General features: G+C 41.4%; 1 protein-coding gene across 1 annotated transcript in view; it reads right to left on the minus strand.

Annotated features, from left to right (window-relative positions):
- The window catches only part of CHRNA6 (cholinergic receptor nicotinic alpha 6 subunit), a 54,849-nt gene extending 49,676 nt beyond the window's left edge, over positions 1-5,173 (minus strand). Inside the window, exon 1 of the mRNA XM_068233582.1 lies at positions 5,114-5,173. The gene's annotated coding sequence lies outside the window, so the exon portion shown is untranslated. The remainder of the gene's footprint in view (positions 1-5,113) is intronic.
- Positions 5,174-12,622: the final 7,449 nt, after the last annotated feature.

The raw sequence follows: 12,622 nt of genomic DNA on the forward strand, positions 1-12,622 counted from the left end.
TGATCACTGTATTGTGTGTAGAATAATGTTTTAGAAACAGTAAGGGATAAAATATATTACAATTTACGTTACGTACTGATCGCTTTATTTTGTGCATAATAATGTTTTACAAACAGTAAAGGATAACATTTAAAATAATGTTTTATTGAAATAGGAAACGTAAATCATCACAAGCAGTTATAAAACATTAAAAATCTTCGGGCGCCGTTGGAAAACGTTATTATTCTCGGGCGCCCTTTTTTCCTGTTCGGCGCCCAGTAAACGATATTTATTATGGGAGTGAATAGTGGCGCCCGATTTGTCCACTAGCAGTAGCCACCTGCGCCCTTTTTTACTGTTTCCCACTGCAAGTGCCAATTGACAGCGTGCACCGGAGGAGGCAAGGATTCGCACCAGCATGACTGGTGAGCCTTCAGAACTCACCACAAGTGGCGTTAATATAATCACGTTGCAGCACAATTCAATTATACTACAATACTACGTTCACATCTGCATGTTAGTGGTGTAGTGAGGCAGATTCTGTCAGAGTAACATGCTGAATGCTGTGCACTTACCAAACAACATGCATGATTACAGTTGCAGTGAAGCATACTTTTAAAACTACAGTATATACTTCACTGCATGCCTCACATCACACTTGTTATACACTACATGACTTTTACGACCCCATTGCGATCCTATTTTTAAGATGTGCAATGCCAAATCAGGTCAATTAGGCAAGGGGATTGACAGGTGTACAATACAGTTGGGGTGCGAAAGTTTGGGCAATGTTGTTAATCGTCATGATTTTTCTGTATAAATCGTTGGTTGTTACAATAAAAAATGTCAGTTAAATATATCATATAGGAGACACAGTGATATTTGAGAAGTGAAGTGAAGTTTATTGGATTTACAGAAAGTGTGCAATAATTATTTAAATAAAATTAGGCAGGTGCATAAATTTGAGCACTGTTGTCATTTTATTGCTTCCACAACCTTTAGAACTAATTATTTGAACTCAAATTGGCTTGGTAAGCTCAGTGACCCCTGACCTACATAAAACGGTGAATCCAATTATGAAAAAGACTATTTAAGGGGGTCAATTTCAAGTTTCCCCCTCTTTAAATGTTCTCTGAAGAGTAGCAACATGGGGGTCTCAAAACAACTCTCAAATGACCTGAAGACAAAGATTGTTCACCATCATGGTTTAGGGGAAGGATACAGAAAGCTGTCTCAGAGATTTGTTTCCACAGTTAGGAACATATTGAGGAAATGAAAGACCACAGGCTCAGTTCAAGTTAAGGCTCGAAGTGGCAGACCAAGAAAAATCTCGGATAAACAGAAGCAACGAATGGTGAGAACAGTCAGAGTCAACCCACAGACCAGCACCAATGGCCTACAACATCATCTTGCTGCAGATGAAGTCACTGTGCATCGTTCAACCATTGGCACACTTCACACAAGGAGATGCTGTATGTGAGAGTGATGCAGAGGAAGCCTTTTCTCCACCCACAGCACAAACAGAGTTGCTTGAGGTATGCTAAAGCACATTTGGACAAGCCAGCTTCATTTTGGAATGAGGTGCTGTGGACTGATGAAACAAAAATTGAGTTATTGGGGCATTATGCATGGAGGAAAAAGAACACAGAATTCTAAAAACACCTGCTACCTACTGCAAAATATGATGGTGGTTCCATCATGCTGTGGGGCTGTGTGACCAGTGCAGGGACTGGGAATCTTGTCAAAGTTGAGGGATGCATGGATTCCACTCAGCATCAGCAGATTCTGGAGACCAATGTCCAGGAATCAGTAGCAAAGCTGAAGCTGCGCTGCGGATAGATCTTTCAACAAGACAACGACTCTAAACACTGCTCAAAATCCACTAAGGCATTCATGCAGAGGAACAAGTCCAACGTTCTGGAATGGCCATCTTAGTTCCCAGACCTGAATATAATTGAAAATCTGTGGTGTGAGTTAAAGAGAGCTGTCTATGCTCAGGAGCCATCAAACCTGAGCTGTTTTGTAAAGAGGAATGGTCCAAAATACCTTTCAGCACAATCCAGACTCTCATTGTAGCCCACAGGAAGCATTTAGAGGCTGCAATTTCTGTAAAAGGGGGATCTACTAAATATTGATTTAATTTATTTTTGTGGTGCCCAAAGTTATGCACCTGCCTAGTTTGGTTTAAACAATTATTGCACACTTTCTGTAAATCCAATAAACTTCATTTCGCTTCTCAAATATCACTGTGTGTGTCTCCTATATGTTATATTTAACTGAAATGTTTTATTGAAACAACCAACGAGTTATACAGGAAAAGCATGATGATTAACAAGGTTGCCCAAACTTTTGCACTCCACTGTAGATGCCTATGGTAAGTATTGGTAATGACCCAATGCGGTACTGGTAATTGATCGGCGGCCAGAGGGCGGTGAGTGTTAGTGTTAGGCACTAGGAGGGGCAGGTTCAAGTGATAATGGGTGCAGAGTAAAATATCATAATTGTAAATTACCGGCACCCAACATGTACCCGAGCAAAGCAAAATGCATAGTGTGCAAGAAGCCTAACACATGCCTTAATTGCACCCAAGTCTGAATGGAAGCGATGGGAGGGACTATCGTACCACCATACATTTGTGCCAGGAGCGGAAAAGTAGCATCTGGTAGGCATTTAAATTTTCCTGAATTACTGGTGCATGCATGATGGCAAAACATGGGAAATCGTGAAACTTACTTACATAGGAGGGATTTCATGCAATACAGACGTACATTGAGTTTAAATGCATTGTTACAAAAAAATAGAAGACAAAAAATCATGTCAATCAAATATAGGGTAGGCTGTCCTAAATCCAGTTATGGTAGAGAGGAACTATCCCATGTATTGCTACCATGCACACGTTCCAGTAAATGCCCCACAACCATCCTCATGTGAAATCTCTATTCATCTTAATGTGCTTGGTTTGGGTAAATAAGAATATGGCATTGGGTTTGAGGGAATCCAAATAAACGTGCCAATCAGAATCCAATATCTTTCCAAATGTGGTAAGAATTGAAAGTACACCTGAGATGGCAGGGGGGAAAAATATACATACCTGGGGCTTCCTCCATCTCCCTCCAGGCCAATTGATCCCTCGCCGTCCTTCTGCACTGTCTGGATAGTCCGCAATTAGCCCCAGAAAGTCCTCCGGTCTGGGGGGGTACAGCGCATGCGTGGCCTGGCCGTGCGCGTACCCCTGTTGCGTTCCTGTCGCCGGGAGCATTCTGCACCTGTGTAGTACTACTGTGCAGGTGCAGAATGTGATGGGGGAGCGAGCGCAGCTGGCCTTTTCCCTGTGCAAATTGCGGACTATCCAGACAGCGCAGAAGGATGACGAGGAAGCTGCCGGTTTGAAGGGGGCTGGAGGAAACCCCAGGTATGTATATTCCCCTTCCCCTGCCATCTCGGGTACACTTTAAATCCACCTAGATGCCTAGTGTTCAAATACCTTGCATTACCAGCACAACACATGCATTTAAAATGCTTGGGAAAACACAGACAAATTCCTGTGTAAACAGACATTACTGTGGACACAGTGCTGCACATGAAGTCTTTGCTCTTTTTCATGATCACTTGGCCAGAATGTGTTATTGAAGTATCTCCTTCATAACAATATAGTAAAAATATTTTAGCTTCCCTTTTCTCCACAAGGTCTGGTTTCTCATATTTATGAGTACATTTTGCATGGAACACACGAAACATTGCAGAAGCAGCCTTGCCATACTCTCTTGCTTCTTTGGACCTGTTCAGTGCTATTTGTCACAAACTATGGACATGTCAGCTTTTTTTAAAGCATGCATTTTTTATTTCTGTTGCAGTATGACACATTCGCTATGACATTAGGTCTACTAAGGGAGATAAATGTAGGTATTTATGTTGTATTATTGATTCTGTTGTTTTTTTCTCACCATAGCTTATAGGATCAACTACAAAACTGTTATTACGCAATAAATTTACTGAAGGTGATGATGTGAAAAAAACAACTACATATCCCTGCATCCTTTACATGACAAAGAATGTAGCAGGGGTCTAGAGCAATCTGAATGAAATGTTATTTGTTGTGGATAGTGTACAGAAAATATGCTATGATGTTGTGGCCGTCTATGGAGAGAGAAGACAGAACTCATAAAGAGGCTGCTAAGGTCAAAGTGAATAACAATGAATAATTGAAACCTTCTCTCCACAACTCTTTCTAGTGAACCTGACACTGAACCCTTTCATTACAAAAGGCTGCCTGACAGCCAAGACCCATATCAATCATCTGCAGGTATAACCAGTAATAAGGGTTCCATCCAAGCTTTCATGCTCTGATACATTGATACACTTACTGATGAAATGGGAAAAACACCCTTCTGAAGAAATTTGTTTGTTTCCATTTTTTGTTTGTTTTAGCATTGAGAAGAAATATAGGCAAGGGTGTAACTAAAGCAGGTCTTGCCTCTGCCTTGGAGACAACCGAGAAAGGGTACTGGTATGCAGAGAACAATGAAGTATGAAGCTAAATATCGATGTGATGGAGGCTGCCCCTAAAATCATGGACAGTGTGGCAGCACACAAAATGTAATGTTGCTAGGTGTAAGGTCAAGCATTTAGTCTGTGCTAGTAGCACAGTACCTAGCACAATATTTGCAATATAGATGAGTAATGCAGTCTTGGAGTACGAATTTGTAATACTGGTTATTAGTGAACTAAAAACTCAACTAAAAAAACAATTAAAATTGTACTACAGGGTGGGCCATTTATATGGATACACCTTAATATGGCCATTTATATGGATACACCTTAATATGGCCATTTATATGGATACACCATTTTATGTGAATGGTGAAGTTAACAAACCAAACCACCACTATTGGTCTGACACTAACCCACATTGGATAGATCCCTCCAAGACTGTTGGAACAAAAAAAAAATTGATAGTATGGTGTGGTATATGGGGTGTATCCATAGACAAGGTGTATACATATAAATGGTTCACCCTGTATATTTAACAAGGAAGAAGGAAATATGTGTAGTCTGGTATGTATCTCCACCTGCTCTAAGTGGTTGGTTGCCCCTCATGCTACTTATTTTGTGAGTAGTATATTTCTACACTTACAATTACATTGTCCTGAAGTTACATATTGCACTATTTGTGCTCCTGTTGTCTCTGTTCTTTTTTAAGGTACCAAGACACCACACACTCCAACATCTCACTACAGGAAGAAACAAGAGTAAAATCAACAACTAAGTTGAATAAGCTAAAAACCGATACAATTTGACCCTGCTCTGGATTAAATGTGATTCCCCACCTAAACTTGAAATCTATTTTTTCAAAATCTACAAGGACTTATTGAGAAACACAGTATTGCCGTAGATAGAAGATGGAGCACCATTTCTTGCTTTAGGGTTTATTAGTGGATAGACAGTACAGACATACAAGTAAAAGTATATGAGGCCGGAATCTCTAACTATACTTTGTCTGATATGATTGTACTGTTAATGTCTAGTATACACCATACAATTTTCTGTTATTTTCTGTTAGATTTTCTATTGGATTATTTTCTGTAAAGTACTGATAGAAACTGGTCATTATCTCTGGTGCATTGTCTTTTGGTTATCTCCTTCTTAAGGTGGCCACACACCATACAATTTTTTAAATATCTGTTCAATTTAAGAATTGCAATCAATTTTTCTGACTGATTGTAACATTTCAAAAATATGACCAATGTACCACACACATATGTTCAATTTTTTCCTCAATTATGATAAAAATGATTGGAAACTCAGAGAAAATAGCTAGGGAGTGTATATTAATAAATTAACAATCCAACACACACCATACAATCTTTAGTAGAAATTGAAGAGAAATATCTGGCATTCCGGATCGATTTAAATCGAAAAAAACGGGAATTCCGATCGGATTTTTCAGTCGAATGAAAAAAAGCTTTCCATTTTTTCGAGAGATACGATCGTTTTTATCGAATTACTGTAAAATCGGATCATTTTATTGTATGGTGTGTGGCCACCTTTAGTAGAACAATGCCTAATTGCTAGACAGATAGATGGTTAGATAGATAATTTCCAACATGTTGGAAATTATCTATCTGACAGGTAAATTAACAGAAAATCTAACAGAAAATTGTATGGTGTGTACCTAGCATAGTCCACTAATACACGCAGGAATGGTGCTTTTGTCTTTTATCTACCACAATACTGGGAACTTGTACACGGGAGCAAATCCGTGAGGAAGTGGTATACAGTAACATCTACAGGATCTTCTCAAAAAATTAGCATATTGTGATAAAGTTCATTATTTTCTGTAATGTACTGATAAACATTAGACTTTCATTTATTTCAGATTCAAATACACACAACTGAAGTAGTTCAAGCCTTTTATTGTTTTAATATTGATGATTTTGGCATACAGCTCATGAAAACCCCAAATTCCTATCTCAAAAAATTAGCATATTTCATCCGACCAATAAAAGAAAAGTGTTTTTAAAACAAAAAAAGTCAACCTTCAAATAATTATGTTCAGTTATGCACTCAATACTTGGTTGGGAATCCTTTTGCGGAAATGACTGCTTCAATGCGGCGTGGCATGGAGGCAATCAGCCTGTAGCACTGCTCAGGTGTTATGGAGGCCCACGATGCTTCGATAGCGGCCTTAAGCTCATCCAGAGTGTTTGGTCTTGTGTCTCTCAACTTTCTCTTCACAATATCCCACAGATTCTCTATGGGGTTCAGGTCAGGAGAGTTGGCAGGCCAATTGAGCACAGTAATACCATGGTCAGTAAACCATTTACCAGTGGTTTTGGCACTGTGAGCAGGTGCCAGGTTGTGCTGAAAAATGAAATCTTCATCTCCATAAAGCTTTTCAGCAGATGGAAGCATGAACCCACTTTTGAAACATAAACAGCGGCAGAAGCGCCTGACCTGGGCTACAGAGAAGCAGCACTGGACTGTTGCTCAGTGGTCCAAAGTACTTTTTTCGGATGAAAGCAACTTTTATATGTCATTCAGAAATCAAGGTGCCAGAGTCTGGAGGAAGACTGGGTAGAGGGAAATGCCAAAATACCTGAAGTCCAGTGTCAAGTACCCACAGTCAGTGATGGTCTGAGGTGCCATGTCAGCTGCTGGTGTTGGTCCATTGTGTTTTATCAAGAGCAGGGTCAATGCAGCTAGCTATCAGGAGATTTTGGACCACTTCATGCTTCCATCTGCTGAAAAGCTTTATGGAGATGAAGATTTCATTTTTCAGCACGACCTGGCACCTGCTCACAGTGCCAAAACCACTGGTAAATGGTTTACTGACCATGGTATTACTGTGCTCAATTGGCCTGCCAACTCTCCTGACCTGAACCCCATAGAGAATCTGTGGGATATTGTGAAGAGAAAGTTGAGAGATGCAAGACCCAACACTCTGGATGAGCTTAAGGCCGCTATCGAAGCATCCTGGGCCTCCATAACACCTGAGCAGTGCCTCAGGCTGATTGCCTCCATGCCACGCCGCATTGAAGCAGTCATTTATGCAAAAGGATTCCCGACCAAGTATTGAGTGCATAACTGAGCATAATTATTTGAAGGTTGCCTTTTTTTGTTTTAAAAACACTTTTCTTTTATTGGTCAGATGAAATATGCTAATTTTTTGAGATAGGAATTTGGGGTTTTCATAAGCTGTATGCCAAAATCACCAATATTAAAACAATAAAAGGCTTGAACTACTTCAGTTGTGTGTATTTGAATCTAAAATATATGAAAGTCTAATGTTTATGAGTACATTACAAAAAATAATGAACTTTATCACAATATGCTAATTTTTTGAGAAGATCCTGTATATGCCAAGCATTTAGTGCTGACCATCTAGCTCTGACTACAGACTTTTTGAAAATCAATATTCCCATATGTTCCAACTAGTGACCCTGACATATATATCAAAACTGGCGATGATAGCATGTTTGAGGGCTTTGTATTTCATTCAGAAATTCAGCACCGTAGACTTTTTGGGAAAAAAGTCAAAAAGTAAATTTTTGACCTTCTGGATTCCACATTGGAATGGCAAAATCTCACATATAAACTGTAATGTTACTACACACTACTACTTAATTTCTTCTTCCATACTATTTCTCTCACTTACTTCACTTTGTGCCACATGAAGTCTTCAGTTGTTAGCTACCTTCTTTTTGACACCAATTTCTCCGTAACCTTTGTAGTGAAGATGCTGAACTCTGACTGAGGTGAACGTTTCACTATATTCCTGCTCTGTATGTCCTTGACAAAAAAGCCATAATGAATGTCTCATGTATTTTCCCATACTTATAGCTGTATAATTTCCACATGATTCATCAATTGTAATATGTATGAGACATATTTTACAGACAATTATGGTCATTGGTGCTTTTCAAGGTATCACTGTGACCTCTAGTACTGCTTTTAAGCTCCTGGGTCTTCAAATGTGAAAATTGAAGTAAACCTTAACCTGCAGGAAAATGGTGATAGATAATTATCATACAGACCACTGAGACCAGAAGTGATACTGTTATGTTACAGAAAAACTGAAAGAATCTAAATACATTATAATTTGAACATAAATTGGAAAAAACAAGCATAGGTTTACCCCTCTCAAGATGCACCAGATCCAGCAACACAAAATACAGCAAGGGGATAGTAAGAATGCAGTCACTCTACCATGGAGACACCAGTCTTTTGGGGTGCTTTTCCAGGGGTTCCCCAAAACTGGCACCTGTCTCAGAGCCGTACTGTCCAATACTCTTCACAACCCAGTACTCGAGAGAGACTGTGTTGGGACTGAAGATTTTATGTGCTACCTACATGCCCCTCTTTGAGGACTTGAGACATCATTGCCCATTTATGGTGTTATTATGGTCCACGCCAACAGATCTATGCCATCAGGTAGTCCTTGATTCCTTTTTAGCAAAAGGAAATCCCCTTTACTCATATTCAGAAAATAACAATCAAGAGATTGCAATGCTTTGATGGTGCTCCATCATGTTTTCACTCACTTCCCCCTCACCCATGGTAACCTCTTGGCCTGGGGACTCATTATCCGGGGGTCCATATAACAAATGTGATTACCAAGATGGCCTCCTATAACAGTGTGGCTACCATGGTCTCCAACACCCATAACCAGTGTGGCCACGACACCTGCTATGGAGGAGGAACCCTGCATCAGAGGGAGGGTGAGTAATTAGGGCCCCCTACAGTCGTGGTCCCACCAAGGATACAGGGCCTGCTTCCCTATAGTTACATCTCTAATGTGATGGTAGAATAATTGTTTTCAGACAACTTGTGAACTGTATTCTCTGTCTTCAAATAAGATTTACTTGACCTTATGATAATATATTATACTATACATGCATATACTGTATAGAAACACATGCATTGCACATAAAAGAAATCTTATCCTATGCGTAACATTAGTAATGAGCCAGAATGCTAATGCTATATAGTGAGCAGTTGGAAACTTGTCTGATACTCTTTCTATCTGTTTCATGTTTTCTTCTTCTCAATAATTGCTTCTGGATCTTAAACAAGCAGCTGTGAATGAGAAAACCTTATCTTATCTGGTGTACAATACTGGTGACACAATTGCGTTTTGGGAAAATGACATTACTCGTTGTTAAAATACGATGTATCAGTGCGATTATTCAAATCATTAATTAAGATCTTTTTATTTCTTGCAGCTCCCTAGCCAGAAGTTGCAGCAGAGGTTATAAGCTTAATTTAGTTCCTTTGATAGATTTCCAGCCTATTTCTACGCAAAGAAGATAATTTAGCAATTTAACAAGAGCTCCACATAAAGAGATTAGTAACCCCTATCAGTCTCTTACATGGAAATGCTTCAAAAGCTGCAATTTTCTGCTTCAAATTGCATGTTGTAGTGGGAGGAAGTAATGAAACTTTTCCATACAGAGATAATGGCAATAAATTTATGTATAGGGATTATCAAGCTACTCATGCATGAATTCAAATTATTTATCATATGTTATATCTAATTCCTGTGCAGTCATGTGACAAACGGAGCATGTACACAGAAAAAAAGTGCCGCTGGCAGAAACCTTGGGGGGTTCGAATTAAAAATTGATAGCAGACGTTTATAGCACATTCCCCATTCTTCTCTGTTCGCAAACTATTTTTATTATTTACTATTATCTATGTTTAAGGAATCATCAGGAAAATAACAAAGGAGCTTTACTTACCCGGGGGCTCCTCTAGCCCCTGGCAGCCGACATGTCCCTTGCTGCGCTTGCACAGAAAACGCCAGCCCAGGTGAGTGTGATTTACAGTGGCGCTCGCGCAGGCACAGTGGATGCTGACCTGGGGAGGTCAGCATCTGCAATGGAGGGGATTCCGGGACTCCGGAGCTGCGGCGAGGGACATATCGGCTGCCAGGGGCTGGAGGATGCCCCAGGTAAGTAAAGCTCATTTTTCTTTATTTCCCTGATGATTCCTTTAAGTACTATTATTACCTACTGTATGGTAACCACTTGTGTAACAGCAGTAGAGTTGGGCCGAACGGTTCGCCTGCGAACGGTTCCATGCGAACTTCCGTGGTTCGCGTTTGCGTCCCGCAGGCGAACCTTTGCGGAAGTTCGGTTCGCCCCATAATGCATGGAGGGTCAACTTTGACCCTCTACATCACAGTCAGCAGGCACAGTGTAGCCAATTAGGCTACACTAGCCCCTGGAGCCCCACCCCCCTTATATAAGGCAGGCAGCGGCGACCATTACGGTCACTCGTGTGCCACTGCCTGCCTGCATTAGTGAGAGTAGGGCGAGCTGCTGCACACTCTCTCTCATAGGGAAAGATTAGTTAGGCTTAGCTTGTTCCTGGCTGCATACCTGTTCTGTGAACCCACCACTGCATACCTGTTCTGTGAACCCACCACTGCATACCTGTTCTGTGAACCCACCACTGCATACCTGTACTGTGAACCCACCACTGCATACCTGTTCTGTGAACCCACCACTGCATACCTGTACTGTGAACCCACCACTGCATACCTGTTCTGTGAACCCACCACTGCATACCTGTTCTGTGAACCCACCACTGCATACCTGTTCTGTGAACCCACCACTGCATACCTGTTCTGTGAACCCGCCACTGTATACCTGTTCTGTTCAGTGAACCCGCCACTGCATACCTGTTCTGTTCAGTGAACCTGCCACTGTATACCTGTTCTGTTCAGTGAACCCGCCACTGCATACCTGTTCTGTTCAGTGAACCCGCCACTGCATACCTGTTCTGTTCAGTGAACAGTTTGGTGTGTCAGTGTGAAGCAGTACCTTAATTACACTACCTGATTGATGTATACACATGCAAGATGTTTTAAAGCACTTTAGGCCTGTCATTTAGCATTCAATATGATTTCTGCCCTTAAAACGCTGCTTTGCGTCAAATCCAGATTTTTTCCGGGGACTTTTGGCGTGTATCCCACTCCGCCATGCCCCCCTCCAGGTGTTAGACCCCTTGAAACATCTTTTCCATCACTTTTGTGACCAGCATAAATTTTTTTTTTTCAAAGTTCGCATCCCCATCGAAGTCTATTGCGGTTCGCGAACTTTAACGCGAACCGAACCTTCCGTGGAAGTCCGCGAACCAAGTTCGCGAACCCGGTTCGCGGACCTAAAATCGGAGGTTTGGCCCAACTCTAAACAGCAGTCTCTGGCCCTTTAAAGGCCAGAGACTGCTGGTACCAAAAAACGGGGCTTACCGATAAATCGCTGCACACACACGCCGCTCTCGCCGGTCACAGCGCTCTCCCATCGTCACAGGCCCCTTGCTCTTCTGTAGCTATGATGGCAGAGCTCTGTAAGCCGGCCAGAAGCTGATTTCATTGGCTCCTGATCCTGTCATCAATCTCAGCCAATGGGATTGACTAACAGTGATCACGGGGTTAGGAGCCTATGAAAGCGGCTCCTGACCGGCTCACAGAGCTCTGTTATCATAGCGACGGCAGAGCAAGAGGCCTGTGATGAGGGAGAGATCGGCAGGAGCAGCGAGAGCGACAGGATCGTGTGACGCGGTAATTGAGATCTACGCCCTGGCAGGAATTATCAGCCACATTCAGGGTGTAGATTTGAAATTGAAATCTACGCCCTGGCAGGAATAGGCAGTCACATACAGGGTGCAGGTTTCAATTATTGTGGTCTGGAAGCGGTTAAGTACTCTTATGAGGCCACAATAAATAGACATTAGAGTGGAGCAAACTTCTTTAAGACCACTACAGGTTTGATCGGATTGATCAAAGGTTTTGGGCAGTCATATTGATTAGTGTTCAAATTCGGAACATTGTTCTGAATTCACCCGAATACAACACTTCAGCACCATTCAGTACTGAACCTGCGGACAGGGTCGGGGGAGCTTACTTGCATGCGCTTCACAGTGCATTTCATGTAACTCCGATGCTTCTTCCTTTGAAAGCCAAAAAGAGGACATATCAGAGTGTTATGAAATGGGCAATGAAGCACAAGTAAAGGTGGCCATACACAGGTCGATTTGCCATCAGATCGACCAACAGATAGATCCCTCTCTGATCAAATCTGATCAGAGAGGGATCGTATGGCTGCCTTTACTGCAAACAGATTGTGAATCGATTTCAGCA

The sequence above is a fragment of the Hyperolius riggenbachi genome, chromosome 1 (assembly GCF_040937935.1).
Source record: "Hyperolius riggenbachi isolate aHypRig1 chromosome 1, aHypRig1.pri, whole genome shotgun sequence".
Classification (NCBI taxonomy): Eukaryota; Metazoa; Chordata; class Amphibia; order Anura; family Hyperoliidae; genus Hyperolius; species Hyperolius riggenbachi.